Here is an 18438-nt window from a genome sequence, read left to right as displayed (position 1 = left end):
CGGGGATTCGAACCACTGACCTTCTGATCGGCAAGCCCTAGGCTCTGTGGTTTAACCCACAGCACCACCTAAGTGACATGATAGACATTAATAAAATTGTGCAGGGCATGGCGAGAGTGGAGAGAGTTTCTTCGGCACCAATTGGCCAACGATGCCCAGGAGAAAGGCCTCTGGTTTCTTCAGGAAGGTATATTTAAATACCTTTTTCAATTCATTATATATCATTTCCCAGAAAGCCTTAATCCTGGGGCACGTCCACCAAAGGTGGAAGAATGTACCTTCAGTTTCCTTACATTTCCAACATTTATTATCGGGCAAATGATAGATTTTTGCAAGCTTGACTGGTGTCATGTACTACCTGTATACCATTTTCATAATATTCTCTCTTAAGGCATTACATGCCGTGAATTTCATACCTGTTGTCCATAACCGTTCCCAGTCAGCAAACATAATATTATGTCCAATGTCCTCTGCCCATTTAATCATAGCAGATTTAACCGTCTCGTCTTGAGTATTCCATTTTAACAGCAAGTTATACCAGTGTTTCCCAACCACTGTTCCGCGGCACACTAGTGTGCCGCGAGATGTTGCCTGGTGTGCCGCGGGAAAAATTAAAAAATTTGAAATATTTTTTTTTTAAGTCAAATTTTCGATTGGGGCGCCGTCACTAGATGACCCCTGGGGTTCCCTCCCTCCCTCCCGCTCTGCGCCTCCCTCCTCCTCCTCCGGGGAGGCCCTTCCTGGCTCTCGGCCAAGGCTTGGCGGCTGCCACTCACTCACTCGCTCGCCCACCCGTCCCTCCATCCCTGCACCCGGCCTCTCCCCCTCCGTCCCCGGCGCGGGGGCTGCCGGGATCCGTAGTCCCCTCGCCCTTGGGCTCCGTGCCCGCGCGGGGTGCGCGAACTACATTTCCCAGCATGGCCTGGCGGGCCGGGCGTTTTGTTTGAAGCGCTCTTCTCCCGGCCATGGAATGAGCGCGGAGATCGGGCGGCAGGATGGAGCCCGGGGATCCCTGCGGAGGCGGAGCGACGGAGGCTGCCCCCCAGGTAGGGCTGCCTCGGGGGGGGTGTTATTTTTGCAATGCTGCATCCGCGCCGGAGGGGACGCATCGGACCGCGGGGAGACCCCTTGGCGTGCGTGCAAGGCAATGCATGCGTGCAGGCGTTGCATGGAGTGCAGTGCAATGCAATGGCAACGCGGCGCCCTGCATGCATGCATGCAACTTCCACCGGCGCTCCGGACTTGGCAGGTGAGGGGGGTCCCCAGTGGGCGGCAGAGAGAGCCGGAAGGGCGAAGGGGAGCCGGGGGGGAGCAGCGCTGCTCCCCGAGCCGAGCCCGGGGGGAAACTTCGGCGTCGTTGCGCCGGGTGTTGGAAGCAGAGGCTGGCGGGGGCCCCTCACCTGCAAAACCTGGTCGCCTCTCATATATTTCGTGCATTGCATTCATCGCCCGCTTTCTCCTCCAAGGAGCTCCCGGGGGCGCGCGTGGTTCTCCCCGTGTTATCCTCGCAACAACAGCCCTGCGAGGTGGGTCAGGCGAGTGGCCCAAGGGAGCACCCAGGGATTGTCCTGGCCAGGTGGGGTGATTTGAACCCTGCTCTCTGCCCGGTCTTCGTCCTCATTTAGCCTCCACATGTGCATGACTGTGCATGACTGAGGTTTTCCCCCGTCTTGGCTATGGTGTGAGTCTGTGCTGTTAATTAATGGGGTTCTGCCTTCGGAGAAAATGAGCCAGCCCTCAAGCAGGTGATTATGTAATTTGCTAGCAATTCATGTCCCTCCCGGCGTGACGCTGCGCGCTGACGTCACGGGGCTGTAATGGTGGTGTGCCTTGAGATTTTTTTCATGAAACAAGTGTGCCTTTGCCCAAAAAAGGTTGGGAAACACTGAGTTATACATTCTTGAAAGTATCTTAGTTTCAGGATCTAACAGTTCTGTTTCCAACTTTGATTTTTTCATGTATGCAGCAACAGCAGCAAAAATACTCATCGCAAAATATTGGAAGACACAAGGTTTACCCACTCTGGAAGAATGGCAAATGAAGGTGATGGACTACATGGAACTGGCAGAAATGACTGGCAGAATCCATGACCAGGGAGAAGAGTCGGTGCAAGAGGATTGGAAGAAATTTAAAGACTACTTGCAGAAATACTGTAAAATTAATGAATGTTAAAATGATGTTGGAATGGAAAATAAGTGGTATTGGCAAAAAGATTATTAAGAATATGCAAATATGGATTGACAATGGTTGAAAATACATAGTTATAATAGGTTAAGATACTGAGTAAAGATAAATGATAGAGGGTAAGGATTTGCTGAAAGGAATTTTAAACAGGAATACAAAAGGGGAGGTGTGAGGAAGCCAGGAAACAAGTAAATGAACTATAAGACATGAAATACTGATTTTTCTTTTTTCTTAACTGTTTTTTACTTTTTGTGTGATTTGCCTTTGGTATTTTTGTATCCTTTTTTCTACTCTATTTTTTATGTTTAAATTTTGTAACCTTTTATTGTTTCTTAAATTTTAATAAATACTATCTTAAAAAAGAGAGAGAGTGGAGAGAGTTTTTCTCCCTCTCTCAAAACACTAGAACTCCTGGACATCCAGTGAAGCTGAAGGTGCAGGACAGATAAGAGAAGAGAACTTTTTCATGCAACACAAAATTCAACTGTGGAACTCCCTCCCCCAGTAAGCAGCAAGGACCTCGCATGGCTTTAAAAGAGGCATTGAAAGAGACAAGTTCATGGCGAGGTCTCGGCTCTGCCTTCACAGTTGGAGGCAGCAAGGCTTCTGGACAGCAGCTGCTGGAAACCACAAGAGGGGAGAGGGTTGGCCACTGTGAGAACAGGATGCTGGACTAGGCTGGCCTGATCTAGGAGGCTGTTCCTATGTCCTTATGGGAAGCCAGGGACCAGGCTTAAGGCACTCCTGGAATCTACCAGGAACAAACCCTGTTGCAGATACACAAACAAATCGGCCACTTATTTCCTCTAAGTTTCATTATATTGCTGGTTAGAGTTTTGTGGGGATTTACTATTCTGTTGTAGATATTTAATTCTTACGTATGCTTAGCAACTGTCAGTCTCAGGACTGTCCTGCCCACGGACTGTCTTGGCAGAGTGGTGCATGCTCTGGTTATCTCCCGCTTGGACTACTGCAACGCGCTCTATGTGGGGCTACCTTTGAAGGTGACCCAGAAACTACAAGTAATCCAGAATGTGGCAGCTAGACTGGTGACTGGGAGCGGCCGCCAGGACCACATAACACCGGTCTTGAAAGACGTACACTGGCTCCCAGTACGTTTCCGAGCACAATTCCAAGTGTTGGTGCTGACCCTTAAAGCCCTAAACGGCCTCGGTCCAGTATACCTGAAGGAGCGTCTCCACCCCCATCATTCTGCCTGGACGCTGAGGTCCAGCGCCGAGGGCCTTCTGGCGGTTCCCTCATTGCGAGAAGCAAAGCTACAGGGAACCAGGCAGACGCAGAGGGCCTTCTCGGTAGTGGCGCCCGCCCTGTGGAACGCCCTCCCACCAGATGTCAAAGAGATAAACCTGACATTTAGAAGACATCTGAAGGCAGCCCTGTTCAGGGAAGTTTTTAATGTGTGACATTTTAATGTATTTTTAATCTTTGTTGGAAGCCACCCAGAGTGGCTGGGGAATCCCAGCCAGATGGGCGGGGTACAAATAAATTATTATTATTATTATTATTATTAGTTCACCATCAGGGATGAAGTCAAACTGTTGGAAGTGTTACAGCACCTGTTGTGGCTGTAGAGACCGATGGAGGAGAGACATGTTTTGTTGCAGCTGGGCGTCCGTCCGGTTGTGCTGCTGTAGATGTGCCTCAATGCTTGTTCTCTCTGCACTCTTTCCAGCAGTCGTGTCTCCTCTGGTTGCACCAAAATGATTGTGTCCCTTGCACGAAAGCATGTATGGCAATCTCTAGTACAGCAGCTCATCCTTGGATGCCTTCCCTATAAAGAGCAGTGTGAAACAGGGTTGCTTTCTCGCCCCAACTCTGTTTGGCAAATTCTTCTCCCGGTTGCTCTCCCCTGCCTTCAATTCTTAGGCATGCCACCATGAAATCCAGCTCTGGGGAAGCTGGGCTGCTCCACTCGGTGCTCATTCTGGGGCTGTTCTAGGAGCCAGGGGGCCACGAGTGCAGGGAGAGAGCGTGGAGACGGATCTGTCATTTGAATGATGAGCAATGGGGAGAGGTAGCCAAAACGCTACATAGATTAAGACCAGGCGCCATTGTGTGGATCTTCCAGCAGAGGGCGCCCCTTGTCCACCAGAAGCATGGATGCTCTTAACAAAATAGATGGATGATAGATAGAAGATAGATAGATAGATAGATAGATAGATGATAGATAGATAGATAGATAGATAGATAGATAGATAGATAGATAGATAGATAGATAGATGATAGATAGATAGAAATAAATACATACATAAATAAATAAATAAATAAATAAATAAATAAATAAATAATAGCTTTATTGTCAATACGCCACCTGTGTGCAGTGAAATTAAACAAGCCCAGTCCCCCCCCCCCTACACTCAGTCTTGTTCGCACTCTGTGTGCTTGTTGGAAGTCAATTGCACCACTATTTATTCTTTTTCATTCATTTTTTCTTCATTTTTTCTAATCAGAAAGCTTAGACCTTTTTTTGGAAGGAGTTGGCATTTGTCCTTTGGTGGGACCTGGAAGACCACCAGATACATTATTAAGGCAGAACTTCTGCAAACTGTTTTGCCCCCACAACCACAACAGCCTTACTGATTATTCCCCTTTTCCAGTATTCATACATCGGCATACAGTTAGATTTCCTTTGATTTCTTTTCCTGAGAGTTGTATGTTATCGATTGCGTTCTCACAATGAAAGCCAGTCTGGTGGCACTTGGAGGCCATCCTTTATTCAGCTGGCCATGTCTCATGCAGACTTTGGCTTGTGCCACCGCTTTCGTCCAGGAAAACCCGCTCTTTGGTGCTGAATCAAAACAAATGTCAATCGGATTTGCTGAAATTCAGTGCTAAAGAATGGGTTTTCCCAGGCAGCGCAAACAGAAAGGTGTTCGGACACTTGCTTAGAAGTCCTGTCATCAAGATGACCAAAGGGGCCAACTTTGTTGACCGAAGCCATCAGTTGCATTCCTGTTTTCACAGGAAGGTACCCCCATCTAGTCCAACCCCCGTAGGAAAGTTGCAGGCAGGACAGTCCCCACCCCAGCTTCTGGCCTTCCAAATTTCAGACAGACGAGGGAAAAGGGGTTCCAAGGCCTGAGACTGGGGGAAATGCAAAGTGCCTACAAATGTCGTGCCACTTGCAGAAAAGTGTGACCTTGCCAACGACAGCACCCCACAAATCAGCCTCTAATCCACAAGGGTCTCTCTCTCCAGCCACAGTAAGGCTCCATTCCTAAAATCACTTAGTAAACTTCATGGGGTTTATTCCTGAGCAAATAGACGTCAGATTGTGTTGGCATATCTCGTCCTTCAAACAGGCCAGCTCTGTCCCCCACGTTCCCACACACACCTCACTTTTGCCATTAATTATACACCAGAAACTCCAAATAATGGCTGGTACTGCCACCAGGAAGCTTTGAAGGCCAAGTTCTGGGGGGGGGGGGGACAGTCCCATCTCAAGACTTCACAGAGCTGCATTTGAGACACACACACCCCCCAAAAAACCCTCTCACTGGCTGGTGGCTGCAACTGGGCGAAGCAAATCCAATCTACCCCATTCAAAGGTCCCACTGTGCAAATTTATTCAGGCTGGGTGGCAACTGAAACTCAAAGGAGATTTGGAAGAGCTTAAGAGCTTCAGCTGATTTGTGCAACAGCGAATTCAAACAGAATACAAAAGAGAGAATGACACTGAAGTGTAAAATGGGCTTTCAGGATGAAATTCAGATATAAATAAATTCACCCTGGTGCCCTGGACTCTGAAAGACACATCACAAGGCAGGAAGTGCTAAGAATACTCATCACACCAGGCGAATTTGGTCACAGAACAACTTCCTCAGCTGATTATAAAGAAATCACATGGACAAAGCGCTTTCTCGCTTCATGGGGAGCAGGGGGGCCCTGATCCAGTGGCGTAGCGTGGGGGGTGCAGGGGGGGCCGGCCGCACCGGGCGCAACATCTGGGGGTTAGGGTTAGGGGGCACAAATCCACGGGTTAGGGGGCGCAAATCTACGGGTTAGGGGGCGCAAATTACTTGCCTTGCCCCGGGTGCTGACAACCCACGCTACGCCACTGCCCTGATCCAACAAACCAGCAGCCTGAGTTTTCATGGCACAGAAGCAGTGTGGCAATGGGACAGCGGGCTTCGACATTTGCACTATTCCACACCCCAGGCAGGACCAGCCTCTGGGAAGACAAGGAATGCATCGTTGGTGACCAGACTCCTGCTTCCTAAGAGATTTCATGCTGGGAACATTCTAGTCCTTCATAGCAAACAGCAGCTACGAACCTCAGGCCCCCGGGTATGGGCAATGCCTGACTGCTTCCATGCTCCTCCCCATCACAGAGAAGACGGACAGTGCAGCAAACACATTGTCTCTGTAGCCTTCACAACACCCTTGCAAGGAAGGTGTCAGGGGCTGGTGTGGTTGCTCAAGAGTAAATAGGCAAGACTCCGACCTGTCTTTTCCAGGCTTTATTCTTGGTGCAAGCTATTTACAATGAAGAGCATTGAAATTCATGTCTGGCTCAATCGCTAGCAGAATCCGGGAGCGGTCGGTCTTTGTACCTCCCCCAGCATAAAAGTGGTGTCACCCCCAGTCTTCTCAGCCCCTCCCTACACCGAAGACTACGGCGCAGAATGGGCGCTGGCAGGGACGTACTTCCCGCCTCTCTGGTTTGCTCAGGCTCAGGGTTGAGGCTCTCCCAAGCATTCCCTGGTCCCTGTGCCTCTTCTCCACTGGAGGTGGGGCTTCCCTCCTGGCTGGAGGAGGAACTGCTTTGCAAGATTTTTGGAGGCTCCCTATAACACAACTGCCCTTCCATCTCTCGTCTCTGAGCTGATGGCAGTTCCCTGACAGAAGGCCATGCGATTTTATCCAAAACTGCAGCTGCATCGCCAAGGGTGGAATGTGTGCTAAAGCTGACGGCAGCTTCCCCAAAAAACACTCAAGGATCTGAGTGTGATAGGCCTTCTGAGCATATGAACATAAAAACAGCCTGCAGGATCAGGCCAACAGGGGCCTATCTGGCCCGGCATCCTGTTCTCACAGTGGCTCACATGTGGGAGCAGAGCCATAGTTCCATAGTTTAACTATGCGCTGCATAAATAAACACTTTCTTTTCTCTGTCCCAAATCTTCCAACCTTCAGCTTCATTGGATATCTACTAGTTCCAGAGTTTGGATGCGGGTGGCGCTGTGGGTTAAACCACAGAGCCTAGGACTTGCCGATCAGAAGGTCAGCGGTCCAAATCCCCGTGATGGGGTGAGCTCCTGTTGCTCGGTCCCTGCTCCTGCCAACCTAGCAGTTCGAAAGCACGTCAAAGTGCAAGTAGATAGATAGGTACCGCTCCGGCGGGAAGGTAAACAGTGTTTCCGTGCGCTGCTCTGGTTTGCCAGAAGCGGCTTAGTCATGCTGGCCACATGACCCGGAAGCTGTACGCCGGCTCCCTCGGCCAATAAAGCGAGATGAGCGCCACAACCCCAGAGTCGTCGACGACTGGACCTAATGGTCAGGGGTCCCTTTAGTTCCAGAGTTAAGAAGGAGCCAAAAACACATTTCTCTCTCCATGCCAAATGCTGCAACTTTTCTTCACAGGGGAGTCTCTCTACTCCCCCTGGATCATTCTGCTTGCCTTTTACTGAACCTTTTCCAACTCTACAATATCCTTTTTGAAGTGACGCAACTAAAACTGCACATGGCATTTCAAATGCAGTTGCAACACGAATTTGTTGTATGATGACATTGTGATGTCAGCAGTTTTATCTTCAATGATCCCTAGCATGCAATTTGCCTTTGTCACGGCCGCCACACACTGGGTCAACATCTTCCTTGAGCTGCCTGCTACGACCCCAAGGTCTTGTTCCCGCTCCGTCACCCCCGGTTCAAGCCCCATGAGTGCATATGTGAATTTGAGAAACAGAAACTGCCCAAACTTGCATCGCTTGAAACACATGGAATTGCATTTGCCATTTTCTACTTCTTTGGTGATCCCTCGTAGTTGAATAAGATTGTCTTCCATTAACACGGTCTTAACTGTGAGTCCGTAAATGACTGTGGAGACCAATTCTGGATCCACATGTCCTTCCACAGTGGGGACATAAGTTTCTGGGTGGAAGTTAATCATGATGAGGGTTTACTAAACATGCCTTCCTCTTAGCGCATTTCTCCCTTTCGTCCTGAGTTTGAGCGTCTTCAAAGCCCACGACTGTTCTCAGGCCAGTGTTTTCCAGTTGCCGGTGTTTATACTACATTTTTTTAGATTTGCATTCAGAGAGTCTTTGAACCTCTTTTGTTGACCACCAGCATTACGCTTTCCATTTTTAAGTTCAGAATACAGCAGTTGCTTTGGAAGATGAAAATCAGGCACCCGAACAACATGACCAGTCCAACAAAGTTGTTGTTGAAGAATCGCTTTGACACTGGTGATCTTTGCTTCTTACAGTACACTGGCATTCGTTTGCCTGTCTTCCCAAGTGATGTGTAAACTTTTTCAGAGACACCGTTGATGGAATATTTCAAGGAGCTGGAAATGGCCAGTGTGGTGTAGTGGTTAAGAGCGGTAGACTCGTAATCTGGGGAACCGGGTTCGCGTCTCCGCTCCTCCACATGCAGCTGCTGAGTGACCTTGAGCCAGTCACACTTCTCTGAAGTCTCTCAGCCTCACTCACCTCACAGAGTGTTTGTTGTGGGGGAGGAAGGGAAAGGAGAATGTGAGCCGCTTTGAGACTCCTTAAAGGGAGTGATAGGCAGGATATCAAATCCAAACTCTTCTTCTTCTTCTTCTTCTTCTTCTTCTTCTTCTTCTTCTTCTTCTTCTTATAAGTGGTCCATGTTTCACAACTCGAAGCTAAGAACATGAGTTTGACCAAACTGCGGGAGGCAGTGGAAGACAGGAGTGCCTGGCGTGCTCTGGTCCATGGGGTCACAAAGAGTTGGACACGACTAAACAACAACAATAGTAAGGTTGGTAGTACAATAGCTTTGTAAACTAGCATTTTGGTTTCCCTGCGAATGTCCCTGTCCTCAAACACTCTGCACTTCAGTTGGGAGAAAGCTGCACTTGCAGAGCTCAGGCGATGCTGGATTTGCCATTTTACCATCCGTGGGGAAACTGCAGCTCCCAGAACCCCAAAACAGCAGGAGAAACAGGATCTGAGCTTGCCCACCCTGCAATTGCCTGTCCCTCTTGCAACAGCCAGCCCATCCACCTCCTGCTGTTTGGCACCATCAAAGTGGCCAGGCCTTGACCGCCAGAGGTTGCCCTAACCAAGCAGTGCAAATGGGCCATCCAGGCCTCACGTTTGGAAAGGGGGCAAAGGGCAGGGGAGGAGGCTGGCAATAAGCCCCTCTGTACACACAGCACAGCCAGAGAGCTGCCTCAGCTGCAGCGTAGCCTTGGGCAGCTTGGGGACTCTGTGGTCTCCCTTGCGCAAGGACCCCCTGCAGCCCAACTAACTGCCCAGCGGCAGCAGGAGCATCCGGCATTCTCCTAGACCCCAAGCCCACAGCCTCGGTTCAAAGTTGAAATATACTCAGAGTCGCAAAGTGATTTCATGCTCTTTATTCAGCTCATAGTGGTGAGGAGGAATGAATGAAAGAACCCTCAAAGTATCTGCTTTATATACATTATTTACACAATGGGCTGCACATGATTGGCTAATTCTGGAATTCTACTGTAAGCCAATCAGGTTGTGGATTCACTTATATCTGGAGCATGATTGGGTGGTTCCTGCCAACCAATCATACTGCTGCATTGTTCTAGGACCAATCAGACTGCTGCATTCTGAATCCTATTGTTCTAGGACCAATCAGACTGCTGCATTCTGAATCCTATTGTTCTAGGACCAATCAGACTGCTGCAATTTGGATTCTATTGTTCTAGGACCAATCAGACTGCTTCAGTTTGGATCCTATTCAACTCAGTACATAACAAAAGTTCAAAGCCAGGCGTACATACCAATAAATAAATAAATCCAAGACCATTATAGGCAACGCCCATGCCCACACCAGTCCCACCTTACGCCAGCATAATAAACACAACATCTAGAAACAGTTTCATACTAGCAATGGAACAGCCTGCTGCAGGAATCTCTTGTCCTCTGTGTGCCTTCCAAGATACAGTGGTAAGGTAAAGGTAAAGGGACCCCTGACCATTAGGTCCAGCCATGGCCGACTCTGGGGTTGTGGCGCTCATCTCGCTTTATTGGCCGAGGGAGCCGGCGTAGAGCTTCCGGGTCATGTGGCCAGCATGACTAAGCCGCTTCTGGTGAATCAGAGCAGTGCACGGAAACGCCATTTACCTTCCCGCCGGAGCGGTACCTATTTATCTACTTGCACTCTGACGTGCTTTCGAACTGCTAGGTTGGCAGGAGCAGGGACCGAGCAACGGGAGCTCACCCTGTCACGGGGATTCGAACCGCCGACCTTCTGATCGGCAAGTCCTAGGCTCTGTGGTTTAGACCACAGCACCACCTGTGTCCCTCTTTGCTAATTTAGCAGGTGTTAAATACCACCGGTACATCATTTTCACATAGTTCTCCTTCATTGTACAGCATGCTGTTGATTTTAAATCCTCCAATTCATTGGAATTTTTAAACTGCCAGGGTTGGGCTGGATGACCCTTGGTGTAACTCGCAGCTGTGCAATTGCAGTTGCTCTCCAGACATATGAGGGATGGGGTGGGGGGTAGCCCTCCACAAACTCCCTTCTCCAGCAGAAAGGGAGCCGAAAGGGCTCCTCTCTCCCCACCCTGGCAATCTCTCAGCCACAGTGGGTGGCCCAGCTCAGCCTGGCTCTGGAGATCAAAGGCCGGCGCAGGTTTGGGAGTGGCTGCGGGAGACAGCTGAGCGCAAGTCACTCCATGTCCTTCCCTGCCATTATCAGCTCCTGCAGTGGCAGGGAACTGGTGGGAACCTAGGACTGGGGGGCGGGAAGGAAGGAAGCAGAGGCAGGCGGGAGGAGGTAGGGAGAGCTTTTTGGCTCCTAGCTCAGCCTCTGCTAGCTCTGCTCTGTTCTGTCACCCAGACGGGCCCGTCTGTTGGGGCACCACAGAAAGCCCTCCCTGCTCCCCCACTGTGTGGGAGAGCATTGCACATGGGTGGGCAGGGGTCTCAAGGGACATAGATCCCCCTCCCTTTCACAGGCCTTTTAGTTAGCGTGGTGCTGTGGTTAAATGTTGGAGTAGGACCTGGGTGATCTGTGTTTGAATCACCTACTCAGTTGTGAAGCTCTCCCTGGGTGACCTCAGGCCAGTCTCCCAATTGTAGTCCAACCCACCTCAAAGGGTTGGTATGAGGATTAAAGGAGGAGGAGGGGAGGACCAGGTATACACAACCGAATAATAATAATAATAATAATAATAATAATAATAATAATAATAATAATTTTTTATTTATACCCCGCCCATCTGGCTGAGTTTCCCCAGCCACTCTGGGCAGCTCCCAATCGTGTGTTAAAAACAATACAGCATTAAATATTAAAAGCTTCCCTAAACAGGGCTGCCTTCAGATGTCTTTTAAAGATAGGATAGCTGCTTATTTCCTTCACATCTGAAGGGAGGGCGTTCCACAGGGCGGGTGCCACTACCAAGAAGGCCCTCTGTCTGGTTCCCTGTAACCTCACTTCTCGCAATGAGGGAACTGCCAGAAGGCCCTCGGCGCTGGACCTCAGTGTCCGGGCAGAATGATGGGGGTGGAGACGCTCCTTCAGGTATACAGGACCGAGGCCGGTTAGGGCTTTAAAGGTCAGCACCAACACTTTGAATTGTGCTTGCATCCTTGTAGTCGTGGCGGGGAATTGTGCTTCCTTTTTCTTTTCTTTTTTCTATTTTTCTTTTTTCTTTTCTTTTATCTTTTCCATATTTGCTTATGTTCTCTGTCATGTACTTTGATATTTTTTGTAGTTTTAAAAGTTTTTCCCCCCATTACTATTAAGGAAATTTCCTTTGTAATTTTGGTTGTCTATATTTATATGTACCTGTTTAAAGCAAAATAAAAGTTTTTTAAAAAACCAAAAACACTTTGAATTGTGCTCGGAAACATACTGGGAGCCAATGCAGATCTCTCAGGACCAGTGTTATGTGGTCTCGGAGGCCACTCCCAGTCACCAGTCTAGCTGCCGCATTCTGGATTAATTGCAGTTTCCGCGTCACCTTCAAAGGTAGCCCCACATAGAGCGCATTGCAGTAGTCCAAGCGGACAATAACTAGAGCATGCACCACTCTGGCAAGACAGTCTGCAGGCAGATGGGGTCTCAGCCTGTGTACCAGATGGAGCTGGCAGATAGCCACCCTGGACGCAGAATTAACCTGCACCTCCATGGACAGCTGTGAGTCCAAAGGTCCTTGGAGGGAAAAGGTGGGATAGAACTGCAATAACTATGGGTGTCAGACCCATCTAAATTCATGCACCCAGCAAGGATTAATATATAAGCCAGGTGAGCTTCCTTGTGAAGTAATCGCCTGGGGTGATGGGCCATTGAGAGAACAAAGGAACAGTGATGGGCAAATGGGTGGGACCTCTCCAGCTCTTAGACAGTGAGAAGGATAAAAGCCAGAGTTTGGGGATGAAAAAGTTGACCTAGAGGGGAAAAGGCAGAGCACGATGTTTGATTTCTGCTTGAATCCAAGGCTGCAGCTATGGAAGAAATGGGACCTTCTTGGGGTGTTAATGCTGTGAGCCCCTCCGTCTTGGTTTCAGGTTGTATATATGTGTAAATAAACCATATATCACAAAGACACCACAGTCTCCGTTGTGCCTCATTTCCAAAAGGAAAGAGAAACTCTGGGTAAGCACCTGGAATCCTTGCTGCCCAGAGATTGAGGTGATGTGCAACAATACAGTGGTACCTCAGGTTACAGATGCTTCAGGTTACAGACGCTTCAGGTTACACCCTCTGCTAACCCAGAAATAGTTCCTCAGGCTTCAGGATGAGAACAGAAATTGTGCTCCGGCGGCGCGGCAGCAGCAGGAGGCCCCATTAGCTAAAGTGGTGCTTCAGGTTAAGAACAGTTTCAGGTTAAGAACAGACAGTATATTAATAGTGAAATAATTATTAAGCTATAACTTAAAATTATTTTTATTCATAACAAACTTAATAATGCAAACACATTGGCATTTGGCGATAACAAAATTTCCTTTAGAAACACAATTTACAAAGACTGATAAAGTCCAGGGGTAGGCAAACTAAGGCCCGGGGGCCGGATGCAGCCAATCGCCTTCTCAATCCGGCCTGCGGATGGTCCGGGAATCAGCATGTTTTTACATCAGTAGAATGTGTCCTTTTATTTAAAATGCATCTCTGGGTTATTTGTGGGGCATAGGAATTTGTTCATTTCCCCCTCAAAAAAATATAGTCCAGCCCCCCACACGGTCTGAGGGACTGTGGACTGGCTCACGGCTGGAAAAGGTTGCTGACCCCTGATCTAGTCTCTAGAAACTTGCTATAACATGAAATAATAATAGGTGTAAATATATGATGCAAACTACTAATTATGGGACGCAGGTGGTGCTGTGGGTTAAACCACAGAGCCTAGGACTTGCCGATCAGAAGGTCGGCGGTTTGAATCCCTGCAGTGGGGTGAGCTCCCGTTGCTCGGTCCCTGCTCCTGCCAACCTAGCAGCTCAAAAGCAGTCAAAGTGCAAGTAGATAAATAGGTACCGCTCCAGCGGGAAGGTAAACGGCATTTCCGTGTGCTGCTCTGGTTCTCCAGAAGTGGCTTAGTCATGCTGGCCACATGACCCGGAAGCTGTACGCCGGCTCCCTCGGCCAATAAAGCGAGATGAGCGCCGCAACCCCAGAGTCGGCCACAACTGGACCTAATGGTCAGGGGTCCCTTTACCTTTACCTTTTACTAATAATTATAAATAGCAGAATGTAGGCACCCTATATATAGAAATGAGCAAACCAGTGATATTTGAGGGAGCAGGCCAGCAGGCCATTACTTACATCATAGGAGCCTACACAACACAAAACACTGTTGCTGTATGTAGATTTTATTTGATTTGTTTTTGAACTTATATTTTGGAAATGCACATCCAGGGGTTTTTTTCCCTTTAATTCTTTGGGGGGGGGGCAAGAGAGAGGGGCCCTAAGCTATAGCTTGTCGTCTCCTTCACTTTCCTCTGAGATTTATCTTCGCTTAATATTATTTCGGAATCTAACAGCTAAATCTGTCCTTGTCGTTTCACTGTTGTCTCTGTGCAGATGCAGTTCAGCTGTAATTTCCTCTGTAACAGTTGCACATATTTAGCCACTACGTAAATCTGGCACTGAGCAGATGCAAGACAAGACACTGTGCAGACAAACCTAGACAGCATCTTAAAAAGCAGAGACATCACCTTGCCAACAAAGGTCCGTATAAGTAAAAGCTATGGTTTTCCCTGTAGTGATGTACGGAAGTGAGAGCTGGACCATAAAGAAGGCTGGTCGCCGAAGAATTGATGCTTTTGAATTCTGGTGCTGGAGGAGACTCTTGAGAGTCCCATGGACTGCAAGAAGATCAAACCTATCCATTCTGAAGGAAATCAGCCCTGAGTGCTCACTGGAAGGACAGATTCTGAAGCTGAGGCTCCAATACTTTGGCCACCTCATGAGAAGAGAAGACTCCCTGGAAAAGACCCTGATGTTGGGAAAGATGGAGGGCACAAGGAGAAGGGGACGACAGAGGACGAGATGGTGGGACAGTGTTCTCGAAGCTACCAGCATGAGTTTGATCAAACTGCGGGAGGCAGTGGAAGACCGGAGTGCCTGGCGTGCTCTGGTCCAGGGGGTCACAAAGAGTCGGACACGACTAAACGACTAAACAACAACAACAAATCTGGCACTGCTTCCAGCTAAGACTGGCATTGGGCTCCCTCTGCAAAGACTTGCCTCTTAGAGGGTTCCTGAGGTCCTTCTCCCGCCTTCCAAAACAAGCTGCAGCCATCACATGAGGAAGCCCCAGAGTCCCTGATAGTTTTATCATCTCGTAGGCAGAGCTGGTGGCCTCACAGCAGAGGCAAACCTCGTGACCCCACCTAAGCCTCAGTTTCCCAGTAAAAAGAAGATAAAATGTACCTAAAGCTTCTGTGACTCGGCAATAATTCCAGATAAGCTGAAATTGTAGTCCTTTTGGCGCCTGCTAAAAATATTCCTGTTTAGGCAAGCTTACCTAGATGCTTAGAAAGTTGAGCTCATTTTAATCTGTTTTATTATTTCAACTTTTCTGTGTTTTAAAGTACAGCTGTGAATTTTTATCGATTGTATTATTATTATTATTTTTAAAAAAGTTTTTATTTATACTTTTCAAGTTGATACATTTCATTAGTTTTAAAATCAATTTAACATTTCAAAGTCTGACTTCCTTCCCCTTCTTTCTGCGGTTCATTAAATTTATTTTTTTGTATCTTCTGCATATCCAAATTCATTGAATTTGCTCATTTAATTATCTACTTTAAATATATAATCCTGCTAATGTTTTGATCTGTTTGCAATTTATCTTTAAATATTCAATAAACCTTTTCCATTCTTTTATAAAAAGTTTGTTATCTTGATTTCTTAATCTTCCGGTAAGTTTCGCCATTTCTGCATAGTCCGTACGTTTTTGTATCCATTCTTCCTTTGCTGAGACAATTTCTTCTTTCCATTTCTGGGCAAGTAACATTGTTGCACAAATAAGTTTCTATATAATTTAGGTAGTTCTGTTCCTATAATTCCTAAGAGAAAGGCTTCTGGTTTTTGTTTTTTTCACAAACGTTATTTTGAGCACCTTTTTCATTTCAGTGTAAATCATTTCCCAGTAAGCCTTAACCTTGCTGCAAGGCCACCACATATGATAAAAGGAACCTTCTTTCTCTTTACATTTCCAACACTTATTTGATTTAGATTTGCACATTTTTGCCAGTTTACTCAGTGTTATTATCTTTTTGTAAACCGCTTTGAGGGATGTTGTTTCTGTTTTACAATCTAGCGGTGTATAAATTTTATTAAAATAAATAAATAAATAAATAAATAAATGTGAGATTACAGAGGCATGTTCTAATACCCAGTCTACCAGAGAGTACTGAATATACAGCTTGTTATAAACTATTTTATTTATTTGTTCATTTCCTTTCTTTGCATAAATGTTTACTGCAATCAGAAAGTCAGCATCTCCACAGCAGCATTTTGTAACTGTTATTTTCTGTTTTTGTCGCATCATTAATTCTATGTATGTTTACTGAAAAACACTTCGTTTCCATCTCACAGATCGTTTCCCCAAAAAGGGCTGCTTCCTTGTTGCTTCTCCCCTCTGAATTTCTCCACCCTTGTTGGGCAAGTTATTGTTCCTTGCAATTGTCTCTTCTTCAGCATTTTGAACCACAGTTTGTTCTTCCTTATCCATGCACATCTAAACTGAATCTTTCTTTCGTCTAAACACTTTGTAAAAAACAACAACCCAAAAACCCACAGGTTGCCTTTGCCTCAAAACATCAGGTTGGTTGTACATCACCTAATATTTCTATGTCTCTTCAGATTATGACATTTCACTCTTATATATTTAATGTGAATATCCTTGTCAAGTTTATTTTTAACTGCAGATCTCAGGTTAATCCTATAAGCTCTTTCTGTGACTCCCACTCTCGTCCTAGACTCTGTACCTTAAAGGTACTCTGACTGGTCGTCTCCTTCACCTTCCTCTGGGATTCATCTCCGCTTAATATTATTTCAGAATCTAACAGCTAAATCTGTCCTTGTCATTTCACTGTCGTCTCTGTGCAGATGCAGTTCAGCTGTAATTTCTTCTGTAACAGTTGCACATATTTAGCCACTATTTAGCCATTTTAGCCACTAGTTATATGTCTTTTTGCGTTTCCATCTCAGCTTTTACATTTATTGTCCACAACCTTTAATAGCACCTGAGAGAGGTCCCATTTATTCTGGAACTTTTTGGTCTCCCCCTTGTATGAATTTCATCTTTCTTCACTTTCTTTCAGTCTATCATCTCTCCTCTGGGTTTCTTTAGCTCTGTTGCAAATATTTCTCCAACATCACAAACTGTTAACTGTGATGTCTCCTCCTCCTCTGTTTCCTGACTGAGGTTGCTAAGTAAGTCATGAAATAAGAGGCAAGACCCTCTTGTGGATCATCATGAACTAGTTAGATAACAGTAAGCGGTAAAGAGAAGGAATAAAGGGGCAGTTATCCTGATGGAGGGATGCGGGTGGTGCTGTGTGTTAAACCACAGAGCCTAGGACTTGCCGATCAGAAGGTCGGTAGTTTGAATCCCCGTGACGGGGTGAGCTCCTGTTGTTGGGTCCCTGCTCCTGCCAACCTAGCAGTTCAAAAGCACACCAAAGTGCAAGTAGATCAATAGGTACCGCTCCAGCGGGAAGGTGAACGGAGTTTCTATGCGCTGCTCTGGTTCACCAGAAGCGGCTTAGTCATGCTGGCCACATGACCCAGAAGCTGTACGCCGGCTCTCTCGGCCAATAAAGCGAGATGAGCGCACAACCCCACGACTGGACCTTTACCTTTACCTATCCTGATGGAAGGATGAAGGAAGTAGAGTCCACCAAGAACCAGAACTGGGACCTATGTTTCTTAACTGGCTCATAAATCACCTGGAGCTGCAGGCGAACAGTGAGGTTGCCAGAGTCACTGAAGATACTAATTCTATTGGGGTAGTTAAAAGAAAAAGAGGCTGTGAAGAGCACAAAGAGAATTTATCCAGATTGGGGAAACAGGCAGTAAGATGGCAAATACAACTTGGACTAGATTGGCCACTTGCCTGAGCCAGCAGAACAATTGGTTAAATTTTAAATGATAAACAATTTATTCAATGAGCTACATTTTTAAGTAAGTTCACCCCAGCCCTAAAATTGCACATGAGTGAATTCCATGGATCCCATTGTTTCAGAGAAAACAATTTCAGGAATGCAGATCGATTCGAAATGAGCACAGGTGCCTTGGTACTCAGCCATATAGCTGGACTGGGTGTGTTTATTTATCCGAGCATTCGCTAGATTAACCCACTCTAATCTTACGAAGGAAATAATGGGGTGGTATGTGGGTTAAACCACAGAGCCTAGGACTTGCCGATCAGAAGGTTGGCTGTTTGAATTCCTGTGATGGGGTGAGCTCCCGTTGCTCGGTCCCAGCTCCTGCCAACCTAGCAGTTCGAAAGAACGTCAAAGTGCAAGTAGATAAATAGGTACCGCTCCAGCGGGAAGGTAAACGGCGTTTCCATGTGCTGCTCTGGTTCGCCAGAAGCGGCTTAGTCCTGCT

The sequence above is a fragment of the Podarcis vaucheri genome, assembly GCF_965113315.1.
Source record: "Podarcis vaucheri genome assembly, chromosome: 7".
In the NCBI taxonomy this organism is placed as follows: Eukaryota; Metazoa; Chordata; class Lepidosauria; order Squamata; family Lacertidae; genus Podarcis; species Podarcis vaucheri.
The sequence above is the reverse complement of the archived record's forward strand: the minus strand, read 5'-3'. Positions refer to the sequence as shown.